The following is a 17,722-nucleotide window of genomic DNA, read 5'->3' as shown; positions in this document are numbered from 1 at the left end:
CCTAAAACGGAGAAGTATCCTTCACTTTTAATTTTGTTTTTCCTTCTGTTCTATGACTGTGAGCTCTGGCCTCTTTCCTTTCCACCTAACCGTGCTCTTTAGCAGAGAATGACTGAATTTATTAAGAGCAGACGTAGCTCGGCGCCTTCCTGTGTTTCTACCTTGGGGTATTGAACAGACTTTCAGGGTTTACATGTTTAGAGCTGAGGCCCCATCAGATGGAGAAAACCTGCTTTATTCAACACCCCCCCTTCTCTACACAACCCCTACCCCAGGATGCCATCTGGTTGGAGAGAGAAGGTTTCTCTGCGGCTCACCTCCTGCCCACCACGTTAGAGCCATCTCTCCTCTCTTGGGAGACAGCTGCTCCTGCTGTGCTTAGGAAGCTTTCCAGACATGTGAACTTAATCTTACAGACCTGAGCATTGACAGCAGAGCTTGCAAATATGGCTCGTGTTCCAAATTTGGTCCAAAGTCTCTTTATATTTTTAAAGGTTGTATAAAAAACAAAGACAGATTCATAGCGGAGACCTTGCATGGCTTGCTTGCAAAGTCTAAAATATTTACTGTCCAGCCCCCCACAAAAAAGTGCTGTGGTCTCTGAAAATGGAACATGGGCCCAGTAACCTAAAAAATTAAATGGTTAATAAAATTTTGGAAGAATGGAATATAGATGGATAAATTAAGCTTCTGTCGAGCTAAGGCAGGTGACTTTTGTGTTGTTATTCTGATTAAGTATGAACTGTACATGTAGGCTTTGGGCTTTATAGCTTTTAGAAACTGATGCCCATGACCACGACCAATTTTTGCAGATATGTAGTTAGCTTCTGTCTCTGGAAAGAGAGCTAAACATGGCTTAGATTCCATGTCTCTTGTTATGTTTTAAAGGCCACCACATTTTACTCTAGGCCTTTCTCCTTTTATATCTGTATCTGTATCTATATACATACACACACACACACACACACACACACACACACACACACACATATGGAGAGAGAGAGAGAGAGAGAGAGAGAGAGAGAGAGAGAGAGAGAGAGAACGACCTGGTTTTTCATCAGTGCCTCAGATTTCAGTAAAATTCTTAGCTCTCTGAAGGAGTAGGTTTTAAAAATATCTGTGGGTACAAAGGTATTAAATGCCACAGGGGCCCAGCTTGTGCTTTGGAGGAACTACAGGCCCCAAGCAGGGGAAGTGTTAGTAAGGCTGAAGGCCTAAGAAAAGGTGTGACATACACAGGCTTTGCAAACGGAGACACTGCCCTAAGCAAAGGGGTGCATTAATACCAGGATGAGGGCCTTCAGGGTACTGCTGTTTCAGATGGGCTTACATTGCCATGTGGGCCATAGCTGAACCTCATGACAGGGCTGTTGGCAGGCCATGGAGGCTTCAGGAAGCAGGCCCACCCAAGGTAATTATTCACATCTGAGAGTCTTTCTTCCTATGGCCTCTGTGATATCAGGCTACTGAATAGTATTTCCCACTTTTACACTATGAACTGTATTTCTCAGTCAGATCGGTAATGAGAGAGAAAAGCAGCTGAGTCTTAGCAGGTGTGGTGTGAGGGTCTCCACTTAAACTGTTGCTTCCAGGCCTATGTTGATGCTTTTTTTTTTTTTTTAACTTCCAAGTTTGTTGTTCCTTGTGTCTTTCTGACTTCAAGATCTGACTTCAGGTCAAACCCAGAGCTGAGAAGAGATAATATGCCTTAAGTTCATGTCGGTTTTTCCACAATTCAAGACCTATAATCTCATGTAGGCATTAAAATTGATAATATCATTCTAAGAGAAGGTTCCACAGCTCTCAGCATTACAAGGTAGAATGACCCAGGAGTACTGGACCCCAGATGTTTTCTCTTAGGAAACTGTAGACTATCTCCCAAGGTAGAAGTCACACTCAAGTTGGACAATGCTGCCTGTCTTGGTTAGGTTTCGGTTGCTGTGATAAAACACCACAGCCAGATCAACTTGGAGAGGAAAGGGCTTATTTCAGCTTACATGTCCCGATCATAGTTCATCATTAATGGAAGTCAGGGCAGGAGCTTGAGGCAGGAACTGAAACTGTGGAGGAAGGCTCTTACCGGCTTGCTATTTATGGCTTTCTTTGCCTGCCTTCTTGTAGCACCCAGGACTGCCAGTTCAGGGTGGCACTGCCTGCAGTGAGCTGCTCCCTCTTAACATCAATCATTTACTAAGAAAATGACCCAGAGGCCAATTTCCCTATTGGGTTTCCTGCTTCTAAAATTACTCTAGCTTATGTCAAGTTGACATAAAACTAGCCAGCACACTATCAAAAACTACTGAAAGACAAAATGGAAATTAAAATATCTAGAATACACTGGCTGAGAAAGAAAGGTGTTCGGCTAAGTTGTGATTGAAGCCGCTAATACTTGCAAAGTTCTAAAGTTCATAAGAATGAAAATAGTATATCTGAATTTCAGCCTTCTACCTACAATACTCACGCTAAAATTCAACTTTCACAATAATTGGACTTTCAGTTCCCAGATTATTGATCTGGACAGTGGCACACTGCTGAGGCAGAAACCAAGAGCACCTCCTCCTCGCTCGCCTCCCCTTCTTCTCCCTCGATCTCTCTTGCATAATCCTTCCTTCTTCTTCCTCTTCATTCTTCCTTCTCATTCTCCCTTCCCCGTGTCTTTTCCTTCTCTGCCTCTCCCAACTCCATTCTTTCTGTCTCTCTCCATTTCTCTTTCATGAATGCCTTTCCTCTCTCCTGCTAAAATTGTACTAAATTTCTATTGAGTTTTGGCAATAGTGTACCCCAGGGTCACAGAATAGTATTCTATCTGGGATGATTATTATAGGATTTCAGGATTGCTGCCCACCACCCTTCTATTTTGCAACTATATATAGAAGTACACACAGTCCATGTGCTTTCAGATAAGCACTAGGGAAACCAGAACTGTTAAACATGCAGACCTTTTTTCTTCAATGGAAGAAACTGAAACCTATTTACCTGGAAGGCTGGAGTGGGTGCTGTTTGATAACCTAGTGCAATTTTGCCAGTCTATGGAGCCAGCCATCACCAAAATCCCCCCAGAATCCTGAGTGTTGTTTCTTAGTTGATAGAACTCATCCTCATGAAAGAGGTCCTAAGTACTTTTCACAGGAGTTTGCTAGCAAGTTGTCTTGGGGAGGAGATCTGGAGAGAGACGGGTAGTAAAACACAGGCAAAATGAAAGTAAGAGGAATACTGGGGTAGACAGGTCTAAATGGAAGAACTGAGAGATGGGGAAGAGGACAAAGAAAAAAATGAAGGGTAGAGCTAACTAAATTTTGTTCTAAAGAAAATCCAGTGGTCTTTGAGATGATTTGTAACCCCCCCAAAACATACAATTAATTTTTATTTCACTGTGAAACTTCTGTATAATATATAAATGAACAGACATAGTTTCTGGTCCCAAGAAGAACAGTAAATGATGACTGATGATACTGAGGGGAGCTTAAGAAAGTCTTTAATAAAGAATAATCTCTGTTATGCTCCTGTGCAAGCATGGGTGCTAATGCTGGATCTCGTTTGCCCTCCTCTTTGGTACCCTTCCCCTCACTGAACAACATTCTCCAGCACTGTTGGCTGAGCACAAATTTTCCAAGGCCATGAAAATACACTTATGTTTAACCTAGTTTTTAAATTCTAGGGTGATTCCTAACAACAAAGGCACAAAAACACTTAGCACTGCAGCTGCATTTAATATATCAGTTGTGCTTAGCCATCATCAGAGTTGGAGAGAAATGGTCCTTGCTAAAACTTTTCACACTGGCAAGAAACCACTTGAATCAGAGCACAGGCTAGTGCACATTTTCAAAGAGAATCTATTTCCAGTCAGAATCAGACATTTCCCCCCTCCGACAATGTGCAATTACCTTCCACTTATCCAACTGCCAATATCAACTGGATCACATTGCCCAGTCCCCAGACATTTAAGTCACTTTCAAACCCTTCACAATTTCTCATGAGTTAATTAAACACAAAAGTCTAGTTGTATCAGTAAGTTACTCTTTTCTATATTTCCAATATAGTAGTGATATTTGTGAATATTTGTACTACTTGGAATATATGTTAGGGAGAAACCTTGTTGGAATCTGATCACTCTTACTAATGATTTTTCAGAGCTATAGTAATAAACTGTCAAAGCAACTGGCTGCTCAAAAATCATATTGCAATAAAAAAACACTGAAGTTTCAATGTTCACTAAATTATAATTTCTTGACTTTAAAAAAAGTCTTAGTTTTGGTTCCTCATTTTGTTAGTGGTCATTTATCATCTCAAGCAATTATCAAAGTACCTTTACTCATTTTAAAAATTTATGTCTTATAATACAGGTGTATCATTTCATTAAATGTCTATAATGGAATATTTTGTAATAATTTGATATGTTATTAGATTAAAATTCACGAAAAAAAGTCTTAAGTGTTGGGCTAGGGAGATGACTCAGTAGATAAAAACCCTTGTTGTATAAGCATGAGAACCTGAGTTCAAATCTGGGGCACCCATGTATAAAGTCAGGCATGTCTGTTAGTGCCTGTAACCCCGATGTTGGTGGCTAGAGACAAGAGTATCCTGGGATCTCAGTGAACAGGTAGCCTAGCCAAAATGGCAAACTTCAGAGTCAGTGAGAGTCCTGGTCTCCAGAGAACCAGATGAAGAGTGATAGAGAAAAGCATCTGACATCCTCCTCGGGCCTCTGCGTGAATGTACATGGATGCATGTGTGCGCACGCAGGAGTGTGTGTGTGTGTGTGTGTGTATGTGTGTGTGTGTAACAATAACAAAAATAAGTTCATGGAGCTAAAAGCACTCATTCTTCAGTGGAAGAATGTATACCCAGCATTGTAGAGATCTTGGGTTTGGCAACTTATATACATATAAATACATTGACATAAAATGATACTTATGGCAAACAGGATTTAAATAAAATTCTTTTTTGATTAATCATTATAATGATTTTAAAAAAGCTATCCCAGACAACATAATTATATTAAATTTTAATACAGATCATTTAAAACATATATTTGAAATCATATCATTGAAACATACATGGTCCACTTACCAGGGCAAGAATCTAACTTTCCTTCTCCCCACAGCTATCAACTGCCAATGGCTTCTTGGCTAGGAGTGGGACTACATGCCTACCTCCCCTCTCCATGCTGTGATTTCGTCTGTCTTGTGATTACAAAGGTAGTATGTGCATGCTGCTACAATCTCTGTGTCTTCTTATGTGCAGCTGCCCTACTGTGTCTGGAAGATACTCTTTCCTTGAAGTCACCCATAGCTTCCTGGTCTTACAGTCTTTTTCCCCTCTCTCATGACGATCCCTAGGCTTGGGGAGATGTATGTGATACGATTGTCCCATTTAAGTCTGAACACTCTGTAGTATATCATTCTCTGCACCTTGGCCAATTGTGGCTCTCTGTGCTAATCATCATCCTACTGCAAATAGAGACATCTCTGAAGAGGGTTAAGAGATGGATTTATCTATGAATATAATGATGTCAGTGGTATCAGTTTAATACTCAATTTAGCAGAATAATAGTAGTAGGTTCTACCTTGGTGCATATGACCTGTTTAGCCATAGATCTTGGCCTGAAAATGGTGTCAGATATGTTTTTTATCTTGTGGAGTGGTACTTAAATCCATTTAAGAAGTGTTTAGTTTCTCCCGTGATGTTTCTGCCACTATTACACCAGTGAACATGTATTTTCAGGTCAGTCATTTTTGTAGTTTGCAGGTTTCACACCTGGGTAAGACTGACAATTACTTTTCTCCTCTGGCAGCATGTATAAGACATCCCAGCATTATAAAATCTAGTCAGTAGATACAAAACATCTCACCAAAAAAGGCTTCATGATCCTTTAATAAGCAACTTCCATATGCCTTTCTCCTTCTCCTTCTTTCTCCCTTTCATTAAAGAGTTACATTTGCAAAGATACAGAATAAGACGTAACAAATGGTTTTATTAAATCTGCTACATTTTTACTTAAAGGCACCAATCAAATCTGATGTAGTCTGAAAACAGAAATTAATTCAAATATAAATTGACCAACATAACATTTTGAGTAAGGCATAGATCTGTTAAGATCCTGGGACTTCAGATTTAGCATTTTTAGCTTTAGAAAGTGTCATGAAATCTATTCAATTTCTTTCAACTTGGTCAGCAAGCCAAATCTTAAGTCTGTCAGAAAAAGTTTGTTTTTTCTTTCCAATTCAATAAATATGTTACCATTCTTCCCTATAACAACCATCTCACTTCTGAGTTTGAAGACGGTTAAAAAATGGAACTTTGACAAGTTTGGTTCCTATGTAAAATAAGTTATGCCACCTTCAATATTTCTTACTGATAACAATTTCTTTGTCCACATGAATCTCAATATCAAAAAATGCATTTTTAACACAGTAAAGGACTAGAATAGGTTAGTACATTAAATGAAAATATTTAATTGGCTCAACTACTCTGCAATATTGCTGTATACGAAGTTTTGCAAAAGACAATGAAAAGACAAAGGGGCCATTAGAAGTTACGACTTCATTAAACCATTGAAGGGTGATGCCCAGACTTCAATTGTTCTCTTTGCTTGGCCCTTGAAAGCTCTCTAAAGCAATTCAGTGTAAGGCAGAGATAAAGTAGAAGGAGGTCAGCTTGAGCTGGGCTGACATTCATGGTACAACAATAAATATTTAACAAATGACTCTGAAAAAATGCATGGTACGTATATATTCATTGTTTTACTATGAGGGTGCTAGAGAGTTAAGAGCAGTGCCAGTAGTTAAGAGCTCTTACGGATTTCTGGCTAGTTTTTGCCAACATGCTACAAGCTGTAGTCATCTGAGAAGAGGGAATCTCAAATTGAGAAAATGCTATATCAGATTGGCCTGTAGGCAAATTTGTGGAACATTTTCTTGATTGACGATTGATATGGGAGGGCCCAGACTATTGTAGGTGGTATCATCCCTAAGCAATCAGTAATTGGTTGTACAATATAGCAAACTGAGCAAGCTGGGAGGACCAATCCAATTAGCAAAATTCCTTCATGGTCTTTATTTCAGGTCTTGCCTTGAGTTCCTGCCCTAATTTCCCCAAATGACAGACTGTAAGATGAAACAAACCTTTTCCTCTCCAAGCTGATTTTGGTCATGTAATAAAGAAGCAAACTAAACCAAGAATTGGTACCAAGAATAGAGTATTGCTGTGACCATCTGTTTTGGGGAGGATTATGCAAAGAGCTTGGAACTTTGGGCTAGAAAAACCGTTAATTATTTAGAGCTTAATTGTGGTGATATTTTATTTGTGCTGAAATGTGATATTTTATTTGTATGTTAATAAATAAAGTTTGCCTGGAGATCAGAGGTCATAGTCAGCCATAAACAGAAGTCAGGTGGTGGTAGCACTCGCCCTTAATCCAATCACATGGCAAGCAGAGTCTCTGCATGTTTAAGGACACAGCCAAGCTGGTAACACATGCCTTTAATCCCAGTACCAACCATAGAGACCTGGAAGTCTGTATAGATAGGCAATGACAAGGAAGTGAGGTGGCTGGGTTAAGAACCAATGAAAAGACAGAACAACAAGGCAATAAAGGCACAGGTTAGACAGGTTTGGCTCTCTTGGGAAGCTATGGCGACGTGGTGAGCTAAAGTTAGTTGGTGGCTATTGCTCTGATCTCTACAGCTTTAACCCCTATATTTGGCTCTGTATTTCTTACTTAATAAGACTATTTAGAAATTTGTCTACACTTAATAGATGTGGGAACCTGGAAGGTAAGCATGCTGAGAGCAATGCAGTGGATGCAGGTCTGGCATGTGACATTTCAGAAGGAAGATTTTGGGTTCTTCACAGATTCTGTTAGGGCTGCTTATGCGATAGTCTGAATTGAGAATATGTGGTTTCTGATCATCAGTGATTAAGAGGAGACCAGCACACTGAAATGAAGCCTTTACTGGGACAATTGACACTGGTTAGCTGGGGTTGAGAAATTAGCTGTGATTAAAAGAGGGCAGCAACACTGAGGTGAAATATTCCAGGAGAATTTCCCCAGAGTCAGCACACAGATGCCGTGCTCCAGAGGGGTCCAAGTTTCCATCTTGTGCTGGCCTCCAACTTGGTGATAGAGATAATTTTCTTGAGACACAAGATTTAACACAGAAAAGGAAGCAAGTAGAGTTAGTCACGTTGAATTTACTTAGATGCAAAAAAAAAAACAAATATCATATTTACTCTCATTTTTGGTTTACAGATTTTACATAGATTCATAAAATCATATATATACATATGGTATAAAAGTAGAAGCAAAATTGGTGAAGAGGCTAATGGGGACAGGGAAAGGGAAGGTGAAGGGCGTACAGATGGGGATATACTCAAAGTACATCATACACCTGCAAGGAAATGCTCTTATATAACCTAGTACTGTGCACAATGAACATATGAATATAATTAATAAGTAAATACCTAATTGTACCTAACAAAAATAAGAAGCTTGGCTATACAAAGGTCCTGGTGGCAGGATTAGGAGATGTTTTAAAACTAGGAGAAAAATCTTAGCAAATCACATATCCAACAAAGGAAAAAATACCTAGAATTTACATGTATTCAACTCTCAAGACTCAACAGCAACACTCAATATAAATTAGAAAATGGCAGATGCATATAAGCATTACCATCAGGCCTGTTGGTTCTATTCTTTATTGTGTATTCCAGAGAAACAAAGCTTGTGTTTACACACACACACACACACACACACACACACACACACACAACCTGTATAATGTTGTTTAGTAGCTTTCTCTGCAGGAGCCAAACACTAGAATCAGTCTACATGGTCTTCAGTAGTAATGGTGAAACACACTGTGTTCATATATACCATACACAGTCAAAAAAGAAGAAAAATTGACGTATGTGTGCACATATGTACTTTTACACATACACTGACTTTCGAGGCGATCTCAATACATACTCTAGATTGCCTTGAACTTCCTCTGTAGCCAATGCAGGACTTGAGTTCATGATTTAGTTGCTCCACCTTCATGCTGGAATTGCAGGGATGCACCACGAGGCCTAACTTAAAATTATACATGCATTTGATTCATGTAAATATTTAAGATGGCTTTCTAGGGCATTATTCTAAGTGAAAGGAGCTAATTCTAAAAAGTCACATATTGTGTGGTTTGGGTTATCTGACATCTTGAAATTATACATTTTATAAATAGAGGAGAGACTGGTAGTCCTCAGGAGAAGAGACCAGTGGTAGGCTAGGGGATGAGGAGGAAGTGGACCTGGTATTGGAAAAATGCATGGTTTGATCACTGTGATGGTGAAAATAGTATCTTGACTGTGGTGGAAGACTCATACATAAACCTACACATGATAAAATTATGTAGAATTACACGTGTATGTAAGTGTAACCAAAGTAAAAATGCTGAATAGATTTGTGGCTTGTGTCAACACCAATATCTGGGATATATTATGCCATAGGTGGTGATAGTAATCAGTGAAACCTACATGGGATTTCTCTATTGTTTCTTACAATAATGCAGATTCAATTCTGTACTCAATACACATTTTAAATTACAAACCATTATGACTCAATTACTTTATGGCTGAAGTTTAGAAAAACTTAGTTTAATTCACTGCATTAAATGAGAATAAATAGATTTCTGACTTTAAAAATATATAAATAAAAATCCATTTTATGTCTTTTACTCTAAAATTTTAACTTAATTTAAATTTATGATTTCACATATGTGTAATTTCCATACTGACCATTCTCAATTCCCACCTTCTATCTACACTTCCTTCTCATACAGCACAAATCTATCTCATGCAGTCTTGTCTGTTCATTTCATTCTGTGACCCATCTATCTTAACCAGGGGTATCCATGTGACCACGAGTTTGGAGTTATCCATTGGAGACTGGTGGGTTCTGCATAGGGTATATAACTAAAGAAAGTGACTCTCCTCCTCTCCTACTGTCTATCCACAGCCAATAGCTCAGAGATAATGAGCAGGGCCCTTCATTAGAAAATTGTCGTTAGAGCTTGTCTTCTGTGGGCTGGATGCAGGTAACTATAGTTGATCTGAATCAGCAATTACAATGGTTGTATTGCATCTAGGGAATGGCATTTCCGTATACTTCTACTTGCAGTTCTCATTAAAATATATATGTAAAATAAGACATAGAAATATCTTCCTCTGGGCAAGATAGAAGTTTGTTAACCTGATGATAATATACATATGCAGTCTTAGCAAATTTTATCTAATAATGAAATAATAAAAATATACTCAAGTAGATGAAAGGACTCCAAACTACTGTCCTTCCCTAATTTTATTGTAGAGATTCAATCTAATGCTATAATCATCAGTGTGGTAAGAGTTGGAGATAATGAAATTAAAACCTAAAAGTCTCTCTATAGTACATTATTGTTAAAGATACATAATGTTCAACAAAATAAAGTCTGCTATACCTAATAGTAGAGGAGTGGTCAGAGTACAGACAGACTAAAGAATCCACAGCTTTTTCCTTTGGGAGAAATAACCAGTCAATAAATTTAAAAAGAAAAATACAATATCTGGACTAGCAACAAAAACTGTAAAATTTTAAGGAACAAACTTAACAAGCAGTGTGTAAGACCTATCAGAAATCTGCCGAGGAGCATTAAAAGGATACAAATTAATGGAAATATATCTTGTGTCCTTGACTGGAGTGGAGTTCTGAATTGATAGAGAGACTTTTAAGCTATCAGATGTGAAGATCAAATTTGTAAAAAATAAAATAAAATAAAATAAAATTCAATTTCCTCAAAAGTAGGCTACTGGGTTTGATGGATGTTTCCAGGAGACATTTTCTGTAACCTGATTTTATAATTCATTCAAAAGATAAACTTTAGCCAAAGAAATTTTGAAAATAATGTTAAAGGGATATGTCCTACACATTTTCAGCATCTTACCAATATGGTCCTACTTCTATCCAACATGCGGCAATTGCTATGTTTTAATAACTGTTTCAAAACAATACGCTGCATAGAAATTTTATGCAACTCATTTTGTAGGAGCTACATGACTCTAATTCTAATACCAGATTAGGTTAAAAACAGTAATTAAATGATGGTGATAATAACTCAAAAAGACACACACCAATTGATGAAAAAGGTAAATAGAATCTCTGTCCCAAAGAGTGTGGCCCTTTATACTAGGAGGGGGCACTGCTGAGAAATACATGTGATGAAAGTCATTTCCCCAACTTCACACTTATATTTTAAAAATTCAGGCCAGGAAGTGGTGGCACATGCCTTTAATCCCAGCACTTGGGAGGCAGAGGCAAGTGGATCTCTCTGATTTCGAGGCCAGCCTGGTCTATAGAAGTCTACAGAAAGACTTCTAGGATACCCAGAGCTGAAACCTTGTTTCAGAAAATCAGAGAAAAAAGCAACACTTTGGAGGGCCATTTAGTGCAACACACACACACACACACACACACACACACACACACACACACACACACACGTTGTATGAAGCGACACAGAAACAAAGGACACCAATTTGAAAGAGTGTAAGGGGGAACAGGAGAGGGTTTGAAGAGATGAAAGGGAAGGGGTAAATGACACAATTATAGTCTCAAAAATAAAGGTATTTTTTAAACATTCAATGCAGATTGGATAGTTGTTTGTACAAAGTATAGGGGGAAAGTTTTATAACTGCGGTTAGAGGAGAGGAGGTGTTTTGTAATTCTTCTTTCAAGGAAATTACTAGAGCTGTCTTTATAACAGATTTACCAGCCTCCTAGAAAACAACTTAAAAACACAGAAGACACATGTTTCAGGAATAATTATTATTTGCAATATGTGTTGCAGACAGAGGATTATGTTATTATTGGCTTTGATTTTTGTTTAGTTTTGTTTCTGTATTTCTATCAAGAGTTCTCAGTATGTTATTTGGAAAGTGAAAATAAAACAAATTGTTAAAGCATGATAATGACAGCCTTGATTGTGGAGTAATTAAATATTTTATAAATAAAAATACTAAACTATGGAATGATATACAGATATACCAGAAGTGGCAATAAAATATACACTCTTTTCATAGTTCCATTTTATTGTAAGAAATAGTCACACATTCAAAATTTTTAATATAATATTTTATTAACTCATTGAAAATTTTTTTACAATGTATTTTCCATTCATCAATCCTGCAATATCCACCCTCATCTCCTTACTAACCCAACATTGAGATTTTTTTTTTCCCCGTCGAGTTCAGGTAATATTGCCCAATTACTCTTGGGAGTTGAGGCCTGCCTGGAGTGTAGATGACCTATTAATAGTGACATCAAAAGCAATTTATAGATTCAACACAGTCACCATCAAAATTCCAATCCAGTGTTTGCAGAAATTGGGAAAAATAATCTTCAATTTCATTTGGAAACACATTAAAACTCAAGATGGCCAAAATAATTCTCAACTATAAGAGAACCTCTGAAGATATTGCTATCCCTGATTGTAAATTATAAGATAGAGCTATAGTAATAAAAACAGCATGGTACTGGCATAAAAGCATCTTTGCATTGATCAATGGGATAGAATTGAGGACCCACATATAAACTCACACTCTTACAGTTACCTGATTTAGCTAGAGTTTTCCTGCCTGGCCCATGGTCAGAGCAAATCTCTCTCACCCGCCAGTACCACAGCTGCTCAGACCCAACCAAATAAACACAGAGACTTATATTACTTACAAACTGTATGGCTGTGGCAGGTTTCTTGCTAACTGTTCTTACAGCTTAAATTAATCCATTTCTATAAATCTATACCTTGCCACATGGCTTGTGGCTTACCGGCATCTTCATATGCTGTTTGTCATCTTGGCGGCTGGCAGTGTCTCTCTCACTCAGCCTTCCACTTCCCAGCTTTATTCTCCTCCTTGTCCTGCCTATACTTCCTGCCTGGCCACTGGCCAATCAGTGATTTATTTACCAACCAATCAGAGCAACACATTTGCCATACAGAACATCCCACAGCAGCCTGTAGTACTTCCAAGTCCATTGAGAGTTGGGCAAGACCTGGAAGTCCTTGTGCATACCAATTTCTTCTTCCTGGTGTTTTTCTTCGTGTCATTTACTACTTCCTTTTATTTCCCATGGCTTCTACCTCTTGCCAGTAAGTGTCTCTACTCTTAAGACTAGGGAGCCACAGCACCGTTCCCTTGTGGCTTAGAAATAGTGCACACTGGTCTAGTTTGCCTTGTTCCTGGGCGATTTCATCCCGTGACTGCATTATATTCCACATCTTACGTTCTGTGAACCAGTTTTTGCTTGTTTGGTCAAATCCATGATACATACCAAAAGAAAGTTAGTTTGTTGGAAGGCTGGGCATAGTCATATACTATATGGGCTCTGGTCATCCCCCCCACCCCCCACCCCAGAGCTTTGGTAGTTTCTCTGGAGCTGTTTCTTGCTACCTCAGCTTCTTTGCTTTGTCAGTCAAGTTCTGGAGCCTGTCCATTTCCGCTCAGTTCGCTCCTTACGCATTTCACATTGCTCTGTTTCCGCTGAGGCTGACCTTCGTAGCCGACGTTCCTACTAGACGATCAGAGGTCAGGGACTTTCCGAGTTCTTAGCCCATGCTTGCTTTCCCCTAGTTTGAAACTCAGTTTATGAAGCTCTCTTCTAAAGCTGCAAGTGTCACTGGCTTCTGAGAATGGCCCCTGCCTTGTACCCCTGAGAAAAAGCCTCAAATGTCAGCCTAGGCTTATAGAGTACTCAGCCAGCCCTGTGGCTTTTCCTTAATGTTACCCGTGCCTTTCTTTACTAAGGCTTGCTTAGCCGCTGTCCATAGCATACGGGCCCCTTTATCTGGCCAGGACTTAAATGCAGGCTGCAGTGGATAAGGCTTCGGCGTGACCACTTTTGAAGTATATCAACAAAGGCAGTGAGAACACTAGGTCCCTTTTATGCATTGTGAACCTCTTTTCTGTTCAAAACAAGCTATATTCAACAAATAAGTAGTACAATGTAAATAATACAATACATCTCTAATCACTACAATTATTGAAATACTAGACATTGAATCCTACTTCAGCCTTTGGTTAAATAAAAAAAAAAGTTGTATTTCAGTATTGATATCAATGCTGATAAAATGGGCATTAAGTTTCGTTGTTTACAGTTAGAAATTGGTTTTAACTGAACTGAATATGCTTTTGGGTTTATTCACAGCCTACAATACTACACTTTCATTCTACTCCTTTTTAATTATTTTGTTTTCTCTTAGACACAAAGCCACATCATGTATGTCTCTTTTCTCAATAGATTGTAATTCCTTATCGGGAACGCTTGTCAGTGTATTCTGTCCATTGTCCTTGCTCAATTGATGATCCACTTAGCAACCTGAATAATAGGCAAAGAAAGGTAATTGAAGCTGTGTAGCTCAATGTAACTGCCTTGTGCCTCATTAGGGTCATATACATTTATTTAACAAATACATATTAAGCATCTACTGTATGCCAGACAATGGTTTATAGTCAAAGTTTTCATGCAGGAAAAGTTTATATTGAAATGAAGCCAAAGTACTTTCCATAGAAAATAAATCAAAATAAAGCAAAAATCTGTGTGAGAGTTACCATCCCCTGCCTTTTCAGAGCATATCCGAGCTCACTCTTATTTTACGATTACTATGGAAAAGTGCATTTCAAGTAGTAACCAACTTTTAAGTGTATGCTTGGCTTTCAGTCTGTTTAAATTGAAAGCTGTTTCCCCATGACCCCTTTTAACATCTTGAAGAAGATGCTATGGCAGCTTATAAATCTCAGTTAACAATCAGAACTATAAGAAAGGTAATTTAATTCTTGCTTTAAATCATCTTTGACATTTCTCTTTTCTTGCAATCATAAAGGAAAAAACAATTGAAAGCCCAGAAATTAATTATAGACTCTTATACCAAACAAGTCTTAATGCTTTTCTTAAATTTTAAATCAGAGAGACATAATTACGTTAAATGGTACTTACCCAGGAGCAAAGCAGAAGCTACAATTAGGCCTCCACCCACTGAACTGCTTTGGGGAGAGTTGATGGACCTCAGTAGGTGACAGAAACTTCTGTCAGTGATGATGTCACTCATTGTCACACAGAAGGAGAGCATCCATCCTCAGAAACGCTGACCATCTGTCTTGAAATATGTTCAACTCTTCTCCCACAATACAAAAACCTCCTTTCTATACCCCCTAATTTGGTGGCTGTGTCCAATTTTAAGTTTAGCTCCATTGCTGGAGTTTCTGTTCTCATAAAATGAGTCAGTTAACAACTCTTAGCAGACAGCTCATGTCAGAATATTTTAAATGTTATTCTTAGCATTTAACAACAACAATGCATTTGTAGTTTGTTTTTGATTTTTTTTTTACTTATACCTTTCTTTTTTTTTTTTTAATGCTACCTTTCTATTTTTTTAAATGATGTTGGTCTTGTGTAAATCTGAGCTTGTTTATTATTGTACCCAGTCTATCTGGTTTCTTATTCTAAGAATCGGGAAGACAGATGAAGAACTTTAATCACTGTGTCCTAGATGAAAAGCAGCGGATATGTCTGATGTCTCTTTCATCTTGTAAGACCCCATCTCCAAAGGGAATGACATCCACGGCCATTTCCACCTCTTACCTCTGCCATTTAGAAGCCTTATCTCTCATCTTACTGGGGACACAATTCTTGAAAACATCTTATATCTAGATCCAGAGTGTTTGTTGACATTTGTTTCTTGAGACCTGCACGCAGACCAACTGTAATGATGGGATTTGCCCTTCCTGTGTTTGTGGTGTAAATATATCCTCTATCCCTGAAAGTGGAGATCTAGTAGGCAAAGGGTTCCTCTGACCTGTGCTTCCAAACTTAGCTTGGAAACCCCAGACGTTTGGGGGCTCTAATTCAGAATTAGTTCATAGTTTTAGAACTCCTGAGCTCAAAATGTCCTTAGTAATAAATCGGGCTGTTGGTTGATTTTTATATTGCTTCGGAGCACTTTTTGTTCTGACCAAGCCCCTAAAAATCTCAGAAAATGCACTCTAGAACACGGTTAATATTTTGATTTTACAGATATTTGAGTTGCAAAGTACAACTTTGAAAATAACCATTGCGTGCACTTGCTAGGTATTATACTTGCCCATAAAGTCCTCTGTAATAGGGTATTGATTGTCTTCCAGACATCTCTTTCCCCCTAGTCTGCTCTCTGTCCCCAGAACAGTTTGGGACTCCCATGATTCCTAATAAACAGTTGCTTCAGTGCTGGGCATGTTCAGTGTAAATAAAGAGTGGGAGGTACTCTTCTGACCAGAGGGGTTTCTCAGTTATCTTTAGTTCAACTCTTGTGTTCACTTAGGAAGTAAACATAATTTCTCAGTTTTGTATAGGAACAGTGTCCTGTCTGATTTAGCATCATGTAAACTCATAAATTGGCTACACAGTGAACTGTGCCCCATCTAGATACAAAGTGTACACCAAACACCCTTGAACAGAAGAACTGATTAATCCCTGGTTCCTTCTGCTGGAGTCTCCTGACATTGTCTCTGTCACTATGAGTACAGCTGGTCAGTAGACAGTAGGTATAATAAGAGAACTTGGATAACTGCAGAATTCCAAAATAAAGCAATTGCATTTATAAGCAAACAATTTTGTGATACTGACACTAAAATGATACTTATGCTATTAAAGCTGATATCTTTACATTTATTTTCTTTCCAATTTTTCTCCAGAAAGAAAAGTTGAAGAAGTTTAACAGCAGCTGAAATTCCTCCCACTTTCCTGCCTCAGTCTTCGTGGTGTTGGATTGTGGTCATTGCATGGGATATATGCCTCCCAGTTGTATCTGTAAGTGGCAATTAGATATTACCAGAGACTGGTTTCCAGATCTGGTTGTCCTTTTAGCTAGTTTTAAATCCTGGGGCATTATCTATGAAATACAAAGTTGTGCTCTCAGGCCTGACCTAGCCATCAGCATTTGCAAGACAGCTTGAGCAGGAATAAAAAAAAAGGAGAGCAAACAAACCACAAGGTTAGCAGAAAAAAAATATTACTTTTCTTACAGGCTTAAAACAAAAGTGGCTTCCTTACAACACCGCTGGATTGGTTGCTGTCAATCTCCTAGTTTTGAGAAAATCAATTTGATTGTATGATTTTTCACCAACTCATTCCTTGCTGATTTGGTCTGATCTAGGCAGCTTAGTATAGGAGCACAGTTCAAAATGATGGGCTCTTGAAAATTTATTTAGCAACATACTATTTTTGGTTAATGGTCTCTATTCCATCTACAGTGCTCTGACTTTCACTGACATTAAACTTCATTGAGGACATTGGAGCCTAACTTCCTTTTCTTCCTTCTGACACATGACTTTTTCAAGAAACTGAATGGTGGCAGCATTTGTTTTAATTTCTGTGTCTTGGCTATGATTTGTTTTCATCTCAGTCACTTTTAACAACGTTTTCCAGAGAAAGTCTATTTTTTCCAGCTCACAGACTCTATTCTCCATGTTCTGTGTGTACCTGTGAGTGTCTTCCGGCTGCTTTCTATGTGTCTTCTGGAAAGCTTTCTGCTGGAAACAAAATTATCCTCACGCAGTTTCTTCAATTACACTTTTTGTCCAAGATTGTAGCTCTTTTAACTTTTTACAGTTTGTTACTTCCTCCTTCTGGTTGCCTCCAGCATGCCATGCATTTAGCTGGTATGCTATCTCTATTGGT

At 38.3% G+C, this 17,722-nt stretch overlaps 1 long non-coding RNA gene across 1 annotated transcript in view; it reads left to right on the top strand.

Moving 5' to 3' along the window:
- The window catches only part of LOC131912357 (uncharacterized), a 93,308-nt gene that overhangs the window by 60,295 nt on the left and 15,291 nt on the right, over positions 1-17,722 (top strand). The window contains exon 2 of the long non-coding RNA XR_009379605.1: positions 16,738-16,852. This is a non-coding gene — a long non-coding RNA (uncharacterized LOC131912357). The remainder of the gene's footprint in view (positions 1-16,737; positions 16,853-17,722) is intronic.

This window comes from Peromyscus eremicus, chromosome 6, assembly GCF_949786415.1.
Source record: "Peromyscus eremicus chromosome 6, PerEre_H2_v1, whole genome shotgun sequence".
Classification (NCBI taxonomy): Eukaryota; Metazoa; Chordata; class Mammalia; order Rodentia; family Cricetidae; genus Peromyscus; species Peromyscus eremicus.
Note: the sequence above shows the minus strand (reverse complement) of the source record. Positions and strands in the feature narration are given on the sequence as shown.